The sequence below is a fragment of the Typopeltis vanoorti genome, chromosome 6, assembly GCF_054136105.1.
Source record: "Typopeltis vanoorti isolate ZY-2024b chromosome 6, IOZ_Tvanoo_1.0, whole genome shotgun sequence".
NCBI lineage: Eukaryota > Metazoa > Arthropoda > Arachnida > Uropygi > Thelyphonidae > Typopeltis > Typopeltis vanoorti.
In genome coordinates, this window is record NC_143554.1 from 55895897 (window position 1) to 55915848 (window position 19952).

Genomic DNA, 19952 nt, shown 5'->3' on the forward strand with positions numbered 1-19952 from the left:
TGACACAGCTATCCTCCAGGTATATGCTTCTACTGACAGCCATTGTGATGAGTTAAAGAGTTTCATAAGTTACAAAAAAGTTATAAAAGAAAAATAATACCCTGATCGTTATGGGAGACAAATGCAAAACCTGGATCTACAGGAAGAGGAGTATCACCAATAATTGGTAACAAAGAGGGAAAATCTATTTTTATTCATCTAGACAAACACAAGTCTTATATTATAAATACCATGAGCCTGAACTGGCAGGGCATGCCATCGGCACTAAACAGTTCATTGGAGTCTGCATGGTTAGCCGAGTGGCTATGCGCTTCGTAACCATATGCCTGGAAAAGGAGTGTCCTGGGTTCGATGGGAATCTTACCCAGGGAGGGTAAGATTGGGGAGCTTAAGGATCTTTTTCTCAGACATTGCCAAGTTAGCCTGTCTTGGGCGTGGACAGCAGGGTTTTTCTCCCGTAAACAAACCAGCCCCAGGATAAAATTAGGGAGGATTGAGATGGTGCTGTACCTTCCCATCAAAGGCACTCATGGCTGTTGTGTCATCATACGAAAACTAAGTTCATTGGAACAAGAGCTTCTTTATAAAAAAATGTGTGAAACTTTGTTTCATTGTCCTAACTTAATAGATCTGGTGGTCTACGTCTATTCTCTTTGTGGGAAATAGGAAAGAGTAGCAGATTTAAAAAATAATAACTTCATTTTGCCTATATATATACTTTTTTTTTTTTTATTAATAAGTTGGGATATTGACCTTTTTAGTTATCTTACTTTAGCTACTCAAGTAGTGCTTTTTAGAACCATCTGTTATTAATTGCCAATCTGTGATCTTGTACTGACGATGCCAATGATACATGAAAATTCTACATTAATAGTTTTGTTTTGTTTTTCACAGGAGTTTTCTTCATTTTCATAATTATTTTTAACTGGTAACTTTTGGAGTTGGTGATATGAATGATAGAGATGTAAGACTGAGTTTTGTGAGGAAAATTATCTGATAATAACAAATATCTTCTTTCAACAACCAGAAAGACCACTATATACTTGGAAAAATATTAAAACCCCAAAACCATACTCATCCAAAATAGCAACTACACCAAACCTATAATCATCCCATATATCCAAAGCACATGTGAAAAATTGACAAAAATCCTAAATTACAACTTTGCAACCACTCACAGACCATATAAAAACTGCCATCCTTATTCACTTCCCTAAAGACCACAGTCCCTAGACCTGCAAGATGTCTAGCAGGTACTGTGTAGTCCAAGCTGTCCTATGTTCATAATAGTGTTTCACCTTATAAACACAGAGATGAAAAAAATAAATTTACTGAGCTTACTAATATTTTGTTTTCTACCCAGCATCAATAGAACACAAAATATAACTGTGAAAAGAACACACTAAAATATTAAAAGCAATTTAATTCATAACTGACACAGAACTGATGTCATAATGAGGTGCCTCTATGGACCAGTTAATAAAGTTAATTTGGTGAAGTCAGGTATTCTGTTCTCATGACAACTCATCCAGATCTTTAGCAAATTAATTCAACAAGCTTGTTGAGGGTGAGATAGCAATGTCTTCTTCCATTTAATCCTATGTGAAGGAGTACTAAGACCACTAGACCTGACTTGCCATAAGGATGATCAGGGATGTAATTTTTTTCATGGCAGATATGAACTGACCTACCAGTCTATGCAAAGTATGCTAAACTGCAAGCACAAGGAACTTTATACACTCCAATTTGTGCAAGAGGATGAAGTTGATGGAGAGCAGATGAAGGTTGAAGCTGCATTGGGTTTAAAAAGGGACATGGAGATTATATTTGGAGAGAACTTTAGTTATCTTTTCTGATGCATCCTTAATACATGGAAATGGAATAGTTTTACTGTGATCCTATATGTTGGTTGTAGGAGGGATGGGGGGGGGGTTGTATGTAGTATTTTATTTATTTTGCATGAACTATAGTCATTGGATAAAAAAGTGTTTAGAAGTTCCCTGAGCTCACTGTTTTGAAGATGCCATACTCTTAGGATGAGTGATGGTGTGATTGCTTATGCATTTCTGTACCTTCTTGTATGTGTGGATTTTCTGTAAATGGAAAAACAGTCATTAGGAAGTCTTGTCACTAGTGTATCTAAGAAAGGAGAGACAATTACTACATTCTTTTTCTAAAGTGAAATTTACTTTTGGATGCTGGCTGTTGAGATGCACTAAAAATGTGTCTAGGCCATGAGACCAAATAGCAAACAAATCATCAACACAGCATAACTACGATCTCCATGCAACTTTTAACCCATTCATGCAGTTAGCTAGACCGTTGGTTTGAGTGCTTGATTTTCAAAATGTTAATTTATTTAACAGTGCTAATTCACAACAATGTATAATAAGAAAATAATGAACTGCCAATACATTATTATTATTAACATTTGACCTCCATGGAGTCAGAGACTCGTCGTGGGAGGTACACACTATTGCACATAATGTTCATCCAACCATGTTTTAAAACTGATTCAATGTGTCTACACCCACAACATACTCAGGCAATGCATTCCACTCACCAACCAATCTCCATGTAAAGAACCTTCTCCTCACTCCTCTGCTCACACCCTCCTTATACGTTTCCAGCGATGGCTTCTTGTTCTACCCCGCCCTCTCCCGTTCCATGAAAAATCTCTTCCATGTCAACCTGATAACCCCTGACTAGCTTATATGTCTCAATCATATCCACCCCCCCCCTCTTCCTCCTATTCATGAGGCTCTGCAACTTTCTCTCACTCTGTCTTTGTACTCCCCATTCCATAGACCACTGACCAACTTTATGAATCTTCTCTGGACCCTTTTCAACATATCCTTGTCACCATGAAAACCTGCTGACCAAATCTGTGCACAATAATCTATGAGGCCTGATCAAGGCCTTATACAATGGCATCATAACTTCTCGATTTCTGCATGTCAGGGTCCTCTACATCATTGCCATTATCCGATGTGGTCTTCACAACTTGTGCAATGTGGCCCCCTGATATATCAGGTCCTTGTCCACCATCACTCCTAGATCTCTCTCATCTCCTCTACTTCCTTTAAAGTTACCCCACCAAGTGTATACTTCACATCCCATCGTTACTTACCAAATCTCAAAACCTTACACTTTACAACACTGAACTGACAGTTTCACTTACCTGTCCATTCATGCAATCTATTCAAGTCCTCTTGTAAGGCCATAACATCTGCTTGACTCTGCATTGCTCTCTCCAGTTTTGTGTCATCTGCACACAGCTGCATATCACAAGTTAAAACCACCATCATGTGACCCCTTGCAGCACATGATGGTCGACTAGATCTTTCTCTTTTGGGATACTGCACCCCCCCCCCCATATACAACTTTCTGATACCTATCTGACAGCCAGTCACTGATCCAACTCAGAAGTCTGTTATCCAATCCCATTTTCCAATTTATTTAACAGCTTGTCATGTGGCAGGCTATCAAAAGCCTTTGCAAAATCTAAGCACACCACTGTATATGCATCTCCTCTGTCCAAAGTATTTGTCACTTTGTTATAGTACATAAGTTAGTGAAACATGATCTCCCCCTTAACAAACCCATGCTGATAACCACAGAGAATGCTGCTATTGTCACCCATTTCTCTATCCTACTTCTCACCAATCTCTCCAGTACCTTCACCACAGCTCCTGATATACGGACCAGCCTATAATTTGAAGCTACAGCCTTATCACCACCTTTATGAAGTGGATGAATTTTAACCTCCTTCCACCCCCTTGGAACCTGTGATGTTAAGACTTATTAAACAGGCATGCCAATGCTACTGCCAATTCGCTGGAATATTCCCTTAAGATGTGTCGTGATATGTCATCAAATCCTATCACCTTATTGACATCGAGTTTATTTATTTCCTCAAATACCTCCTGCTCACTCACAATTAAGCCATCCCTTCCTGTGTCCTCAACACTTAATTTCCTCATGATTCTACCTTGATCAGGATGAAACACCCTTATAAACTGATCACTGAATATCTCAACAATGTCTTCTGCATCAGTTACCATTCTACCACTTTCATCCATTCACTTCATCTTACCATGATTATGCTTCCTTCTACTTGCCAGATATCTAAAAAGTTTCCTAGTTTTTCTTTGCCTGATTTGCCAATTTCTGCTCGTACTCTACTTTTGTTTTCCTTACAACTGAGTCACTCTCCTGGCTTGTTCTTTATACACGTGACTGATTATTACCATTATTCATCTTGTACTTCCTCCAAAGTACTTTCTTTTTCCAAATTTCATGCTTAAGCTCCACATTCATCCATTTCACACCTACCTTATTCAGTCTTTGGCCTTCAGAATACATTCACACGTTGATGTTATGTATATCTTTGTCAGTTTCCATGCAGCATTTATTTCCTTACTGCTCAATTCCTCATTCCATGTTATAGCTCCAAGCTGACTCCTAAGTTTGTCATAATCATCAGCCTTATAATTCCACACGAGTCTGCATGTGACTAGCCACAACACAGGTGATTACTTCATGATCACTTTCACCAACTGGAGGAAAGTGTGAAACCCCTCTCACAATTACATCCTCTTACAAAATGATCAGATCTAGAACTCTTGATCCTTGTGTGCCCTCCTATAAGTGCTGCCTGAAATAGTTATCTCTATATAAGTTGTGCTCCGAAGATACCAACAAAATATCAGAAAATAAATAATTATTTTCTTATTGTTCTTGTGCTGCAAAATAATACTGTTAAATAAATTAACATGAACTGCCAACACATAAGCCTTTCTATCGGTTTTCAAAATGTTCCATGAAGAAATTGTCTAGTAGGGAGAAAGGGGGAAGGGAACCATAGTAGTCCAATCCAGCTGTTTATATATTCTTCCTTTGCCTAAAAAGTAACTGGAATAACTGTTGCTGATATCTCCTTATGTGGAATGTTATTCTTGGTTATACAAGAACAAGAAAATGAACATAACCAAAGCTGACAAAGGTAATGATGCTGTTATTATGGACCAAACAGATTATAATAGAAAAATAAATTCTCCTTAAAGACTCATCTATTTATCAGGTTACAGATTAAGATCCTACCAAATCTTAAAAGAAAAAAAGTACAGTACAGCAATCTCTTGATTAATGCGCTCTTTAAAATAGGCGCGTTAATCGAAAACGCACTAATCGAATATAGTAAACTATGGGAAAATGTATAATTCATTCCTCAGATTTCTTTTTTGACCCTTAAAAGTTTTTTTTATAAAAGAATTAGGGTATGTCTCAGGGCCTAGTTAAAGGAAAACCATGAAACTGAAAGACAATAAAACATATTCAGAATATACATTATTCTGCTTCTTAACGGAGAATTGAGCTAACGTAGTTTGGTGGGCATTCTGTTTCTTTTTTTTTCATTTTTTTTTTTCATACAACTGACGGTATGGCCCTATTGTTTCTAAATTATTGCAAATTTTACTGGTTCTCTCTTCACCAGGGTCAGTCTCTAAGCATCGTTGCATAAAAACTTCGATTGTACGAAAACTATTTTCAAATTGTTTCTGTGACTCTTCTTTGGGCTTGTCAGTGATTAAATTTTCTTCATATTCTTCAGGATCTTCCCGCTGTGCATCTAAATTTAGCAGGTGGGAATCATTCAACTTCTCAGAATGAGATTTAATCAACTTAGATTCATTTGAAAAAGCCTCTAAAATCATTATACAATGTGGAAGAATGTGCTTCCAAATGGCTTACATATTGCTAGCAGTAATTTCATTCGACTTTGCGACTTTATAACCAGGCTGAAATTTCTCCAATTTGGTTAGAAAAGTCTTGGAAGGCATTTGCTTCCAAAAAAAAAGTCCGGTTTCATCGACATTAAATATTTGTTGATCACAATAGTCCCCTTCTTACACAGTTTTCTTCAAAATATCTGGATATCTCCTTATCTGCAATTGCAGCTTCGCCTGTGATAGAACATTATGTAGGCTATTTCTCTTTTTGAAACGCTCAAATCACCCAGCACTAATGTGGAATTCTTCTTCTTTTCCATCATTGATAGCCCTTTCATTCCAGGTTACAAAGAGACAATGCTTTTGATTTAATAAGGCCAGTGTTTAGCAGGATCTGTTTTTGGTTACAATCTTTGAACCATGTAAAAAGAAGTCTCTCTAATTCAGTCATTATAATACTTTGATTTCGAGTGCATGCAGGATGAACTTGAAGCAGCCTTACCTTTCTCTTTGTATTCAGCAGTGATTCACCCATTTTTGTGTTCTTGTCCTATCTTTGCTCTGGACTCGCCTTGTTCATTGTTCTTTATTATTTCAAGTTTTTCTTCCAATCAGATTACTTTTCAAATTATTAGGAAATAAAAGGTTAGGAAAATAATTTAAAATAAAAAAGTAAGGAAAACAATTGCACAAGATATGATCAGCAAAATGCTACGTAAAGCAGATGATATAAATTCTGGCCATAAATTTGGAACATAGTATACATGGAAATAGTGTAGTATGCCATTAAAAAATAACTTTGTAAAATGTTTCAAATCAGTAACTAAATTATTTCATCCTGTGAGCGATTTTTTAAAATGGTTAGCCATAAAAAATGTATAAATCAAAAATTTTTAAAATCTTTAACATTTATTTTTAAGATGTATATAGGCGCACTAATCGAATTTGGGTATCGAAAAAAAAATGACGCACTAATAGGGGGGTGCATTAATTGAGGGATTGCTGTGTGTGTATACACACACACACACACACACTATTAAAAAAGTTCTTAGCTCACAGAGATTAACAAAAAACTTAACATCATGTCAAACCACCTAGGCTGGGGTCGCTAAAATTCATAAACCTAATTAACCCTGTTTGTCCAATAGTTGATAGCATAGACATCCCCACCTACAAACTAGCTAAACATATATCCAAATCACCTCCCCACTCCTCACAGTCAACTCTTCCTCTTTTATAAAAAAAATTCATTGCTCTTTAAAAAAAAAATTTAACCTTGACAGATTGTGACATTATGGTGAGCTATGGCATTACTTCACTTTCACCAATGTATCTTAGGCAGAGATACGAGGGACGTCCAGAAAGTAAGTTCTGTTTTTAAATATTTTCACTGCAGTGCTGCGAAAATGGTCCGCATGCATGCTGAGTTTGTTGATTCGTTAGCAAGGCGTTGGTGCCATTTTCAGACTTTCTCACGGTGCGTATGCTTCTTGGTGTGTGTTTATAATGTCTAAGAAAGTCGAATTGCCATGTGCCGCCAAACCATTAAGAAACTGTGTCATGCGATCCAGAATAAACGATGTGGCATACTTACCAGGGGCATTGTTTTGATTCATGATAACGCCAGCTCTCCCCCCCACACACACAACAACTTCTCGCCACCGTCGCCAGGGAACAATTCCATCATCCCCCATATAGTCCTGTCCTCACGGCAAGCGACTTTCACCTGTTCAAACATCTGAAATCTTTCCTTGGTGGCCGGCAGTTTCAAGACGACGACGAGGTCAAAGAAGCAGTCAATACGTGGTTTACGTCAAAGGCGGCAATCTTCTACGACGAAGGTATACAACTCTTGGTGCCCCGTTATGATAAGTGCCTGAACAATGGCGGAAATTATGTAGAAAAGTAGTGAAAGATGTCTACTTTAATTTCCAATAAAGTTTTTTTTTGTAAGTATATTTTTGTTTGTCTGACATCCCATCTGCATGTGCCTTGTACATTGGTGAAATACAGAGATACATAAGCCACATTTCTACTCTGTTATATTTGCATTATTCAAATTCACCATTCATTCTAATTAGTTCTTGTGGAAAAGAAAATTATATAAACAGCTGGATTGGACTGCTATGGGTTTCCACCTTCCTCCCCACAAGCCAACTTCTACATGGAACATTTGAAAATCAAGCACTCAACACAATTATACTCAAACCAACGGTCTGGTTGCACCATGTTGATGATTTGTTTTCCATTTAGCCTCATGGCTCAGACATATTGAGTACATTTGTAACACATCTCAACAGCCAGCATCCAAAAACAAAGTTCACCATAGAAAATGAAAGTAACAATTGTCTCCTCTTTCTAGTATACAAGTGACTTCCTAATGTCACGTGATCTTTTCCATTTACAAAAAAAAAAACAAAGAGTCCTGACTCGTTAGTGTTTTGAGGAAGGTACTTACATAAGCAAATCACGCCACCAACCACATCCCAATGGTACAGCATCCTCAAAACACTAACGAGTCAGGACTCTTTGTTCAAATGACCCAGCCCTTAAAACAGTGCTTTTGTAACACTTTTTTACCCAATGGCTATTATATGCATCTCCATCCCTCCAACAACCAACATATAGGATCACAGCAAAGCTATTCTAATCCCATATATATTAAGGTCACATCAGAAAAGATAGCTAAAGTTCTCTTCAAATACAATCTCCATGCAACTTTTAAACCACTCATGCAGCTAACTACCCTCATCTGTTCTCTGAAAGATCAACTTCATCCTCTTGCACATCTTGGAGTGTATAAGTTCCTTATGCCTGCAGTTTTGGTCTGCTTTGGACAAATTGATAGATCAGTTAACATCTGCCTCAAAGAATACAAAAATTACATCCACAATCATCTCTATACCCATGCCTTAGATACACCTTCACATTGCATTAAATGAATGGAGGAAGACATGTTTTACACAGAACTTGTTATAGGTCCAAAAGACTTTTTTTTAGAATCAGCATCTGCTATGAAGCCCCCCTCACCACCAACCTCAATAAGTATTGTATTAATTTGTCTGAGATCTGGGAGAAATTATGAAACTATATAGTCTGAGTTCTTCAAATTAACTTTATGGTTAACCATGCCATAGATGGCACCTTGTTAGGACATTAGTTCTGTATCAGTTACAAATTGAATTGTTTTTTAATGTGGTACTTATCACAGTTATAATTTGTGGCCTAATGATGATGGGTAGAAAACCAGAAATATTTGTAACTGCATTACACAAGGTATGGAAAGATGATCACAAAAATGGCAGGGTTTTTTTGTTGCTTATAGGAAAACAGATCAATAGAACATTATTGTAAAGAAAGATTTTGCAAACCTACATATATTTGCTGGACCTCAAACTAGAGAATTATTAAGAGATTAATTTAAAAAAATAAATAAAAATTCAAACAATTTTTTATAACATAGAAATGAATGTTAATGACAGGTTTTCAAACAAAAATAAACCTCAAAATTATTAAACAGCTCGTTGACCAACTTATAACAAAATACCATACAATAGTAGAGACCAGGATGTCAGAGGTTTACTTTTAAATTACAATTTAACTTTCCTGAAAATGATGGTACAGTGAGTGATGACTATGGGAAATTGCTCCACCAGAACACTGCGAAAATGATGTCCTAGTAGAACCATTATAAACCTTGAATGTTACACAGAAGAATACTGTTGGTTTCTTTGAGATACATGAAAGGTACTTACAAAGGTGAACTTAGTATACTGATAAGCACTTGTGCATTTTTAGCAATCTGTCCCCATTTTCTAACACAAACTGGACTTTATATTCATTTTCAAAAAAGTTAACTGATTTTTTTTAATCACTGGACATTAATTAGCATATAGTCTGCTATATACATGAGGTTCCTAACCTCTTAATAGACATGAGCTGGAAAGAGGTTAGGAACTTCACATACCTAGGGCGTAATATGCCAATTTAACAAAGATGACATGGAATCAGATAATCCTTGCTATTTGGACAGACGCCATTCTGCTTTGATTTAGAATCAAAGAACATAAAGATATTACATTTTTGGAATCCAACAAGACTGACCCTGCTTTTCATATTGATGATAATAAGCACTGAGTTCTTTTGAACCAGACAAAGATTTTTTCAAAACGTATATTCAAATTTGATCGTCTTTTCTTTCAAACATGAGAAAAGCTACAAAATTGTCTGAACCTTAACTACTCTGACTATCCAATGTATACCAATCTAAGTTTTGGGAAGTAATTACTATTAATTGTCCACAAATATACACATGCATACACACACACACACACACACACACACACACACGTGCATGTGTTTTTCCTAAATAATTATTTAAATTTTTTTTTTTTAATCTGTGCAACTTTCACAATTCTTCCTGTGGACTCTAGTACACTTCAGTGGTAGCCAAGACACAAGTTAGTAAGCACAAGCTTTGACTCATTCTTATGATGCATGTTTTGAATTGTTAACTTCCTAAGTCCACTATGGAATTCTCATTTTTCTATCCTTGCAGACAATTTCACCCATGTCTCCCTAGCTAAAGCAATCTATGTTTTCTTCAGAGTTTACCACCAAGACTCCAAAATTTGGTTTTTTCAAATGCTTTCATTTTTGCCTCAATAATGTTTGTAGAGCTGAGTCTACAGTTAACCTGTAAAAGCTGGTCAACGTTTTTTTTCCCAAAAACTCTTACATGCCATTCTTTTCAGTGTGACATTCATTTTTATCCTACTTAAAACTAAATGATCACTTACAATTTCAAATCTTCTGTACATTCTTGTACCTTGAAAAAAGGATGAAGATATCACTATCAACAATGGGCACAGTTAATGAGACTTATTTTTCTTGTCTTCTTTCCATGTGAACTTCTGCATATCTTTATGGTAGAAGATGGTGTTAGTTATTACTAGTCTATATTCTGAGCAGAAATCCAGCAGATAGCATTATTAGTATTGCCCTTTTTTTCCAAATTTTCCCAAAACATGACTATATGCCTGGTGGGATTAGTTTCCTACTCTACAGTTAGATCTCCAACAAGAACCACTCTTTTCCATTTCTTTATGATGACTCAAAAAAATCCCTCCACTTCTTCCTTAGAGGAATCTTTGGTGGAATCATCAGTACAAATAAGTTTCATTGTCCATTTCCCTATTTTGAAGTTTGTGCAATATAACCCTACTTGAAATTGCCTTCCAATAAGTTTATCTTCATGTTTGGTGTTGAATGCTATTACTACTCCTTCCTTTTCTTCATAATATTGCCTGAACATAGTGTTCTATACTTATTAAGATCTCACCTGTTTGTCTCAATAATGCCAATTATGTCCACGTGGTACTTCTCCAATTCTTCTGCACATTCAACATCTTTTTCATTAATACTCCTTATGTTGATGGTTCATATCTTCCATTCTTTTTAATACTACCAACTGCATTTTTGGTGCATTCGTTAACATTAATGAATCATGCTGATAAACTAGTTTTCTAAAAGTTCCTAATTTAAAAGAAGCTGTTTTTTTTTTTGGGGGGGGGGGGGGCTTTTTGACATACAGCATTCACCCTAGAATAACAATATTCTTTTCTGAGTATATTAATATTAATGTGCAAATCTGTAAATTTTGCACATTATTTCTGACAAGACTTGGGTTAATTCATCACACGGATGAGATGAAAAAGATGAATGTAAATAACCACCATGCCCTTTTATGCTCATATTACCTTCATCAGACCCTTCTTCAAAATCAGAATTTTATCATTTTCACTCCTAGTATTTACACAATCTTCACTTTTAATGTTGTCTTTTATCATAATATCACCTAAATCACTTTCCTCCCATTGCTTTTCCCCTGAAACTCATGCAAAATTTTTGAAGCTTTGTAGCAAAAGTTTGGATCACTTATTTCCAACTAAACAAAACTTCAAGTGATTACTAGTTTAGCCAGATGTCTGCAAGGAAAAAAAAATGTGCAGGATTCACTCATTTATAGGATTGCTTAAATCCATCAAGACCAATAAGCATCAATACATGAATTAAATAAAAAATTTTTTAAATTATAACACTGTTATTCTAGGAAGCTCTTCCTAGAATAACAGTTCTTTCAAGAAGTGTTATTCTAGAAAGAGCTTGCTTCCATAGCAGCTCTTTGTTTTTTATTTAAAATTTTTTTTTTTTTTTATATCGCACACACAAACACCACAAGGCCTATAAGCAAATAAATGCATGTGAGCTGGAGTCAAAAGCTTGATTGATTTCTGGTTTTTTTCAAGGACATAGGATATAAATAAATAATTATATGGAGAAAAATTAATGAATAAGATAAAATCCAAAGAAGATGATGGGAGGTGCTTTACCATCTCATAATGGATGTAATCAGGGCCCACAGTGCCAGGGTGAGACAGGAGAAGAGCTATTTTTGAATTTTAACTCCTGAACAAATGGCTGACTGTACAGCTCTGTCCCTTTGGTATAAAAGCTTAGCTGCTGTTTCTCTTTCAATATTAATATTAATAATATCAGAAAGATATGAAACTGTTGCTGAGATTCTGGCAAAGTTTTCTCTTTGGGATTAGCAACAATACATCCATTATGTTCCAAGGTAGACAAGCGGTGTGTTCAATATCTACCTTTCATCCTTCTGATTTTATCCGATACAAATTTTGCACTGGTTGTTTGATTAAGCAATGATGCAAATTGAATCAAGAATTATTTTTGATTCCGACGTCTCACGTAACATGCTTTGGCCCGAGCACATTTAAATACAATTAAGTTCATTGTGATAGAGCATCTACGAAATATATCCCATGCTTTATCTTGATCTTTTTTTTTAGCTACTTGGTACACTGGTTCCACAAAGGCTTTAGATAAAGTGGAAATCAGGATGATGTTTTTGGAATTGTTATGGTTGCTGCATGGACAATACAATTGCCACATACTTCACTGATAGGCTGACTGCTTTGGTATTAAATTTTGCAAGATTGGAAAATGTATTGCAGTCAGCATGGTCCATTTTCCACATGGACATACCTGAAGGATGACGTGGTTCCTGTGAAGACAGTGCAATAATAGGAAAATGATCATTTCTGTATGCATTTTCTTTGACATCCCACATGAGCAGTGGTAAAATAGCAGGAGAGCAGACTGCATATCAATTGCAGAATAACAGCAGACAGGTATACAGAAAAAGTTATTTTATTAATAAAATAGAGAGATCATGGTTGTCAAGCATTCACTCAATGATACAACCTCATCTATTTGTGTTGGCAATACCTTACAGAGTGTTATGTCCATTAATATATCACCCGTTAGGAGTATGGGTGAGGCAGCTAAAATATGAGATTATCAAGTTCCGTTTCATTTATACCATAACCGGTGGTAAATATATTGAGCATACTGTAATAAGAAACCCCATAGATAGTCAAATTGCTATCACGTCCAGATTAATATTAAGCTGGACATGATGGAAAGGAGTATGACTTCCCATGAGAATAGTTACTCCCATGAGCATGACCATCTTCAAGGTCCTCACTGGATTTTAAATATATTTCCTGTACACAGAAACAAAAAGGTTTGTGTTTCTGCAGCAGGTGCTTGATATCGATTCTGGCAAAACCCACAACAGTTCCATTGCAAAAATATTCCTCTTGTTTAACTTCCTAGACTTGTCTGATTTCTGGGAGATTGAGGACTTACACTTATTAAGTTCATATTTTTCATTAGATTTTGTGAAGTATGAGTAACTAGTTTCCATCTCTTCCTCTGAAAAAAAATATCCAATACATTATGAGGTGTGTCAGGATCACAGGGTAAGTTCAGGTTACTTTCAGTGGATACCGAAGTATCCATTTTTCTGTGGGAAGGTCTGGTGGTTTGTCTTTAAGTGATAACCTTGCCATAATTTTTTTCTCAAGTGGGTTCTCATTGAATGGAACCATTTTTGGGGCGACAGCATACATCATGCAATTGATGTGCTCTACACAGAAGCATTCATGATTGTAAAGTTCAAGTATGGTGAAATTATTAGATAGTGGAACAGACATATGAGTTCGAGTTACTGTTGATATTTTCTTAACTGCTAATTTTTCAGCATAGATCTTAGAGCAGGTGTGGTGATAGCTAGCTACCTTTTTGCATCCTGATATGATATATTTTGTTCTATCTTTTGTTTCTTTTTCATCTTTCCATTTCTGACATGCACAGGAGTATGCTGGATGATCTCCATGACAGTTTGCACCATTGGCTTTCTTTGCAGAGCAAGATTTGTTATGTCCTTTACTACCACACTGGGCATAGATGACAAAGCCACAACAGTTTGAGTATATCCATATTTCTGACATTTTAAGCATCTTAGTGGATTAGGGATGTACAGTCTAACAGGACAACTGAGATACCCTGCTTTTACAGATATTGGAGGCTTAGAAGTATCAGAAAGTAAGGAGGATGTTTCTGGTTGGAACCAGGTCACCTTCCCTATGGATCAAGCTATGCCTCATACCTGTCAACCCCCCCTCCCAATCTTTCATCTCTGAACATCTGTTTCATCAGGAACATCAAGAGATCTCATTCTAAGATCACTCCTCTACAGTAATTAATGTTTTATGAGGTATAACTATTATTGGTATTCCATCCATTGATGTTGCTTGGAGTAGTTTTTCAGAATGTTTTTTTTTTTTTTTTTTTAACTGTTTTGGGAGAACCTGCCAGTCCTAAACTGTCTGAATAAAAAAGGGTGACATATTTCCAAATGGTTTTTCACCTGTGGCATGATGATTAGAAAAACTGGTATATTTATACTGGTATGACATCTTTTGCTTTTTACTTCTATTATCAAAAGGTGTATCAATGGCATCATAGTTTTTTGGGGCCCCTCTGAAACAACTGAGATGAAGAATTCATGCTGGAGTGATTTTTTTTGTTCAACACCAGAGCTCTCCACTCACCATGGAGCCACATATGGATATGGATGCCCACTCTCTGGCAAGCAATGACTGGTGCTTGGGAGTAGAAAGCCAGAGCTAATACAGATGCTATATGTGCAACCACAGCAAGCCTTGGGCCATGGTCCCTGCTCCTTGGGGAAGAAGACTTACTGCAGCACACTTGATCCTTGCAGGCAAGACCACTGGCCAACTGATCCTGTCCTGGCCATCCAAGACCACCTATCTTGCCAAAGTAGTACAAGACTACCAGGGTCCCTCCTTTCCAGATGTCCATGGATCGCATCTCACAGCAAACTCAGTGGGAAGGTATTGGATTGCAGTGATAGTAAGTCTAGAAGACAGGATAGTAAGAAAGACTCCGGAGTAGTACAGCGAAGAATACTTGAAGAAAAGCAAAAGGGAAAGAAGAATGAAAAGGGCCAGTACCATAACTGAGAAGTCCCCTCCAACATGAATAGGTGCCTCATGTAATTTCTTGAAGAGTTGGAGATTGTAAAACTTAAGAAACACTTTGAGGGGGCAGGCTGTTGCATAGAACTAAGGTGGATAGAATAAAACATGAATAGGTGAGTCAGCAGTTCAACTATAAAGTAACATGGGACAGCTACTCATGTTGTTTTAGTTAAAATGGCAATAATAATGGAGACTGTGAAAATATCTGCAGAAAAAATACAATGTGGAAACTGTATGAAACAGGAGCTAGAGTCTGCAAGACTGGTCATCAATCAACTGAACCACTCTTTGGAATTTCAAATACGAGAGCAGTATTCCAAAGGTTAGGCAAATTTGTACATAGTAAGCAAATGGACAGGAGAGAGAGAGAGAGAAGCAACATCTTGAGCCAAAAAAGAATGCCAAGTTTTCTGGAAGCTGAAGATGCTATAGCATCATCTCATCCGCTTGGTAATGGGTTGAGTCCACTAAGAAGAATAGTTCTCCACTTATCGTGATTTTTGGCCATCTCAGTTATGACTGAGAACATTCTCATCTGCTCGGCAGATGAGAATGTTCTTTCAACAACTTTATCCAAGTACTTCTTGGTCTGCCTCTAGGTCTTCTACATCCATTCAGAGCTAAATATGGCAATCTGTGAGGGGGTCATTCTCTGGATGTATCCAAACCATCTGAGCTGATTCTTAATGTTTGTATCTATTATATCTCTGGGAAGTTTAAATCTATTCTGACTTGATCATTGGTCTTGTGTTGCATCCAGTGGGTGTTATTGATTTTTCTGAGGCATTTCATTTCAAATGCTTGAAGTTTCTTGATGGGTTGTTGAGTTAATCTCCAGGCTTCTGAAGCATAGATAGCCATGGAGATGATAATTGTTTTATATAATTTTAGTTTTAGACTTGTTGGGATTTTTTTTTATTTTTCCATATTTTATTTAGTTTATTCATGCTGGTCCAACCAAGGTTAAGTCTGTGTTTTACTGTTTCCATGCTGTTGAGGTTACTAGAAATGAGACTGCCAAGATAGACATATTTATTAATTTGCTCCAATGGATGATTTTCAAGATTTATAGAAATATTTTCTTCTTCTCTACCTCTCTTCATTATTTTTGTTTTATAAAGATTTATTTTCATACCATAGGTTTTACAGGAGTCATTTAAGATATTAATAGTTTTTTCTGTGATTTAGCGTCTGCTAGGATAATGATCTCATCAGCATATTTGATGTGATTAATGTTGGTGCCATTGATTTTTAGACCTGGTTCATCAGCTATGGTTTTACAGACATCTAGGAAGATGATAAATGTTCAGGTGAAAGAGGGCAACCCTGAATTACATGTTTCTCAACTCTGAAATCCTTGGTTTTAATGTTGTTCGTTTTAACAAAAGCTTTAGTATCTCCATAATAATTTGTAATAAATGTTAAAATATCAGAATCCATTCTTACAAATTATTTATATTAACTGAATCAAAGGCTTGCTTGAAATCTATAAAAAACAACAGCATATGGACATGTCGTATTCCTAATATTTTTTCTGCTATATTATTAATAGTGAAGATGTGGTCTATAGTGGCCTGAATCCTGTTTGATTTTCTTCTATGATTTTTTCTGTAAGCACCTATGTTCTCTTTCGAATAATTCAGATAAATAGTTTATAACTATGCCTTAATCCCCCTTAACGTACCAGAAAGCAGTCGTTTTTCTGCCAATTTTTTTGGGCGAGAGCGATTTGCTGGATCAAATTCATCATTTGAAAAATAATGATAAATTTGTGCAAACGCAAACGAAATAGCCGGTACATGCGTTGGCAACTTTTCTCGGCTGAAAGGAAATAGGCACAAGATTGTCTAGAGTCTACATTCAGTTGTATTTATATGTGAAACCAAAATTCAAAATCAATTTTGGTGCAATAAACAAAAGACGTGTCACAGACGTCTTTGTATGTTAAGGGGTTAAGAGTGTTATGGATCTGTAATTTTCACATATTCTTTTGTCTCTTTTTTTATGAGTTGGTATAACTCCTGTTTTCCAGTCAGTTGGAATTACTCCAGTATAAAGAATTTGGTTATATAATTTCTTTAAGAAATTAATGGCCTCCTTGCCATCATATTTCTATAGATATTTCATCTTTTCCAATAGCTTTTGAGAGTTTCATTTGGTTCATTGTATTTATAATTTCTGCTGCAGTTATGGGTGGTGCCTTTTCATATATCATCTCTTATATTATACTTTCCTCATGTTCTTTCTGAAATAACGTTTGACAGTAGTCCTTCCAGATTATTTTAATATTTTATATTGATCCACTTTCTAGATAATTTATATATAGTTTTATTGTCATTTTTTATTAGCTTCTTCACACAGTTTTGCTTTTTACTCCAGCCAATCATTTTTGGCAGATATGCACATTTTATCTATTTTGTTTTTAAGGTTCTTATGTTGTTTATTTTCTTCTGTATTTTTTTATATTTAACATATGCTTTGCTACTCTTTTTTCTTCTAAAGTATTTAAAATTTCAGGGGTTATCCATTCATGATTTGGTCTTGCTATTGTTCCAAGTATGTTTCGTGCAGTATTTATAATAATTTTTTTACTTTGATTCCATGTATTTTCTATATTATCATAGGTTAATCATCTAATCTCATTTCCTATTAGTGCTTGATAGCTGTTTTGAATGAATTTCTCTTTCAGTTTTGACATGTCCATTTTGTTGATAAAAGCTCGTGACTTGCTGTACTTAAATTTTAGTTTTATTTTTGCCACAAGAAGTTCATGGTCAGTGTCGAAATCTGGAGTTTTTAAAGTTCTAAAGATTTTGAACTGATGATTTTCAGTTACGTTTGATTAAAATGTAATCAATACAGTTCTTTGTTGTACCATCTGATGAGGTCCATGTGTATTTGTGGGAATGTCTATGGAAAAAAAAGGGTATGGCAGATAAATAGATTATTTGCTTTACAAAATTCTAGTACTCTTTCTCCTCTTTCATTTCTATTATCAACTCCAAACATGCCCATCACATTCTCCATGCCTGGGATGAACTGCCCAATTTTGGCATTAAAGTCTCCCATCACAATTAATATATCTTTCTTATTAGTCTTATCTATTAAATCTTGTAACTTATTATAAAAGGTGTTGATTTCTTCATCTTCATGTGACTGGTTGCGGGCATATATAAGCGGTGTTATTATGCCAGGAAAGACAAGGAGTAAGTGTCACTCCAAGAAGAAAGATCGGCTCTTGACTGTTAAGTTGAGTATTATCTAAAGTGGAGAATAAATTCTTTTTTGCAAATAAACAAAACTGTTTTGAAAGCACTGAAGATGACTGTTTTTTTGGTTACTTAATCAAAGATAATAAAAAAATAATTAAGTAATCAAAAATACAGCCATCCTAAATGGATATAATCCTAAAACAACTCAAAAAATCCACACATCAAACCAGACAGGAAGAAGTCCATAGGATTCCTATACCTTACTTTAAAGGCATCTCCGAACGTCTTTCTAAAATTATGAAGAAATACAAGTTTGCCACTACTTACAAACCTATCAACCAAATTTACAACTTGTTACCTTCTCCTAAGGACAAACTCTCACCTTTGATGTTGCTTGGCATTTATGAGATTCCATGGTCATGCAAATCGTCTTACTTTGGACAGACAGGTAGGTCTGTTCAGAAATGCATCTCGGAACATCAAGACCACATTCGTCTTTTTAAACCGCAGAAATCTGGCCTCTCTCAACACGGAATTAAAAATCCAAACCATAGGATCCATTGGAAAAGTCTAAACTTTTACACAGATCTTTATATAAACATGAACGTTTATACAAAGAAAGTTCTGAAGCCCTACTACACAGACCAAACTTAAACTGCAATGACATTCTTACTATTCCTAAAGTATGGGAAATTGTCATACAAAATTGTGTTAAATAATTTATTTTTTTTTTATTTTTTACTTCTGTAGCACGTTAAGCACACTTAATGAGATTCTATTGTAATCATGCGCCTAACTGTATGTTATTCCTATTATTGTTTTAAACTACTGTACTGATGATGATGTCCATAAATACTTAGGATGAAATATTTACAATTAAATAATTTTCACTGTGGTTAATACGTGTGTTTCTTTAAATTTGAGATGTTTATCCTTTGAGTGAATAGAATAAGGTTCTAATTCCATCTATAACATGCAAGAACCTTCATCGAGCTTTTCCAACTGATGGTGAGGAATTAGGTAGCAGGATTTTTCTCTCAGAAGCTACTTTATCATCGAAAAACAGGCAAACCGACCAGAGGAACATGAACAACTGGCAGAAATACAGTAAATCCTCGATTTAACAGACAAAATTTCCGTTAGTATGTCACATGTGAAAATTAACACCCTGTTAATTTTAAAATGCCTTTTAACCAAGATTTGCTTATAATTAAATGAACAGGTTATTTTTAACAAATTTTGGGAAATAGGCCACATGTTGGAAAAATAATATGCTCATAAACATGTTTGGCAAATGATTAGCATGTGATCACACCAATCACACTGTAATTGGTTCTTTTGTTGCATGGCGTGACTTTCTACAACAGTTTTAACGTGTGACAGCCGATGTTCCGATGTGCGCTAAGCCACGCCCAGTAGTGCATTTGTTTACTCGTGGCAAATGGTTTATGTATGTATGCATTTTATAAACCTATTCAACATAAATTTAATATTAGATATGTATGAATGGTAAAACACATCTTTGTAACCCTAACATAAAAGGTTCTACATAAGTAAAAACATGTAAATTAGCTAAT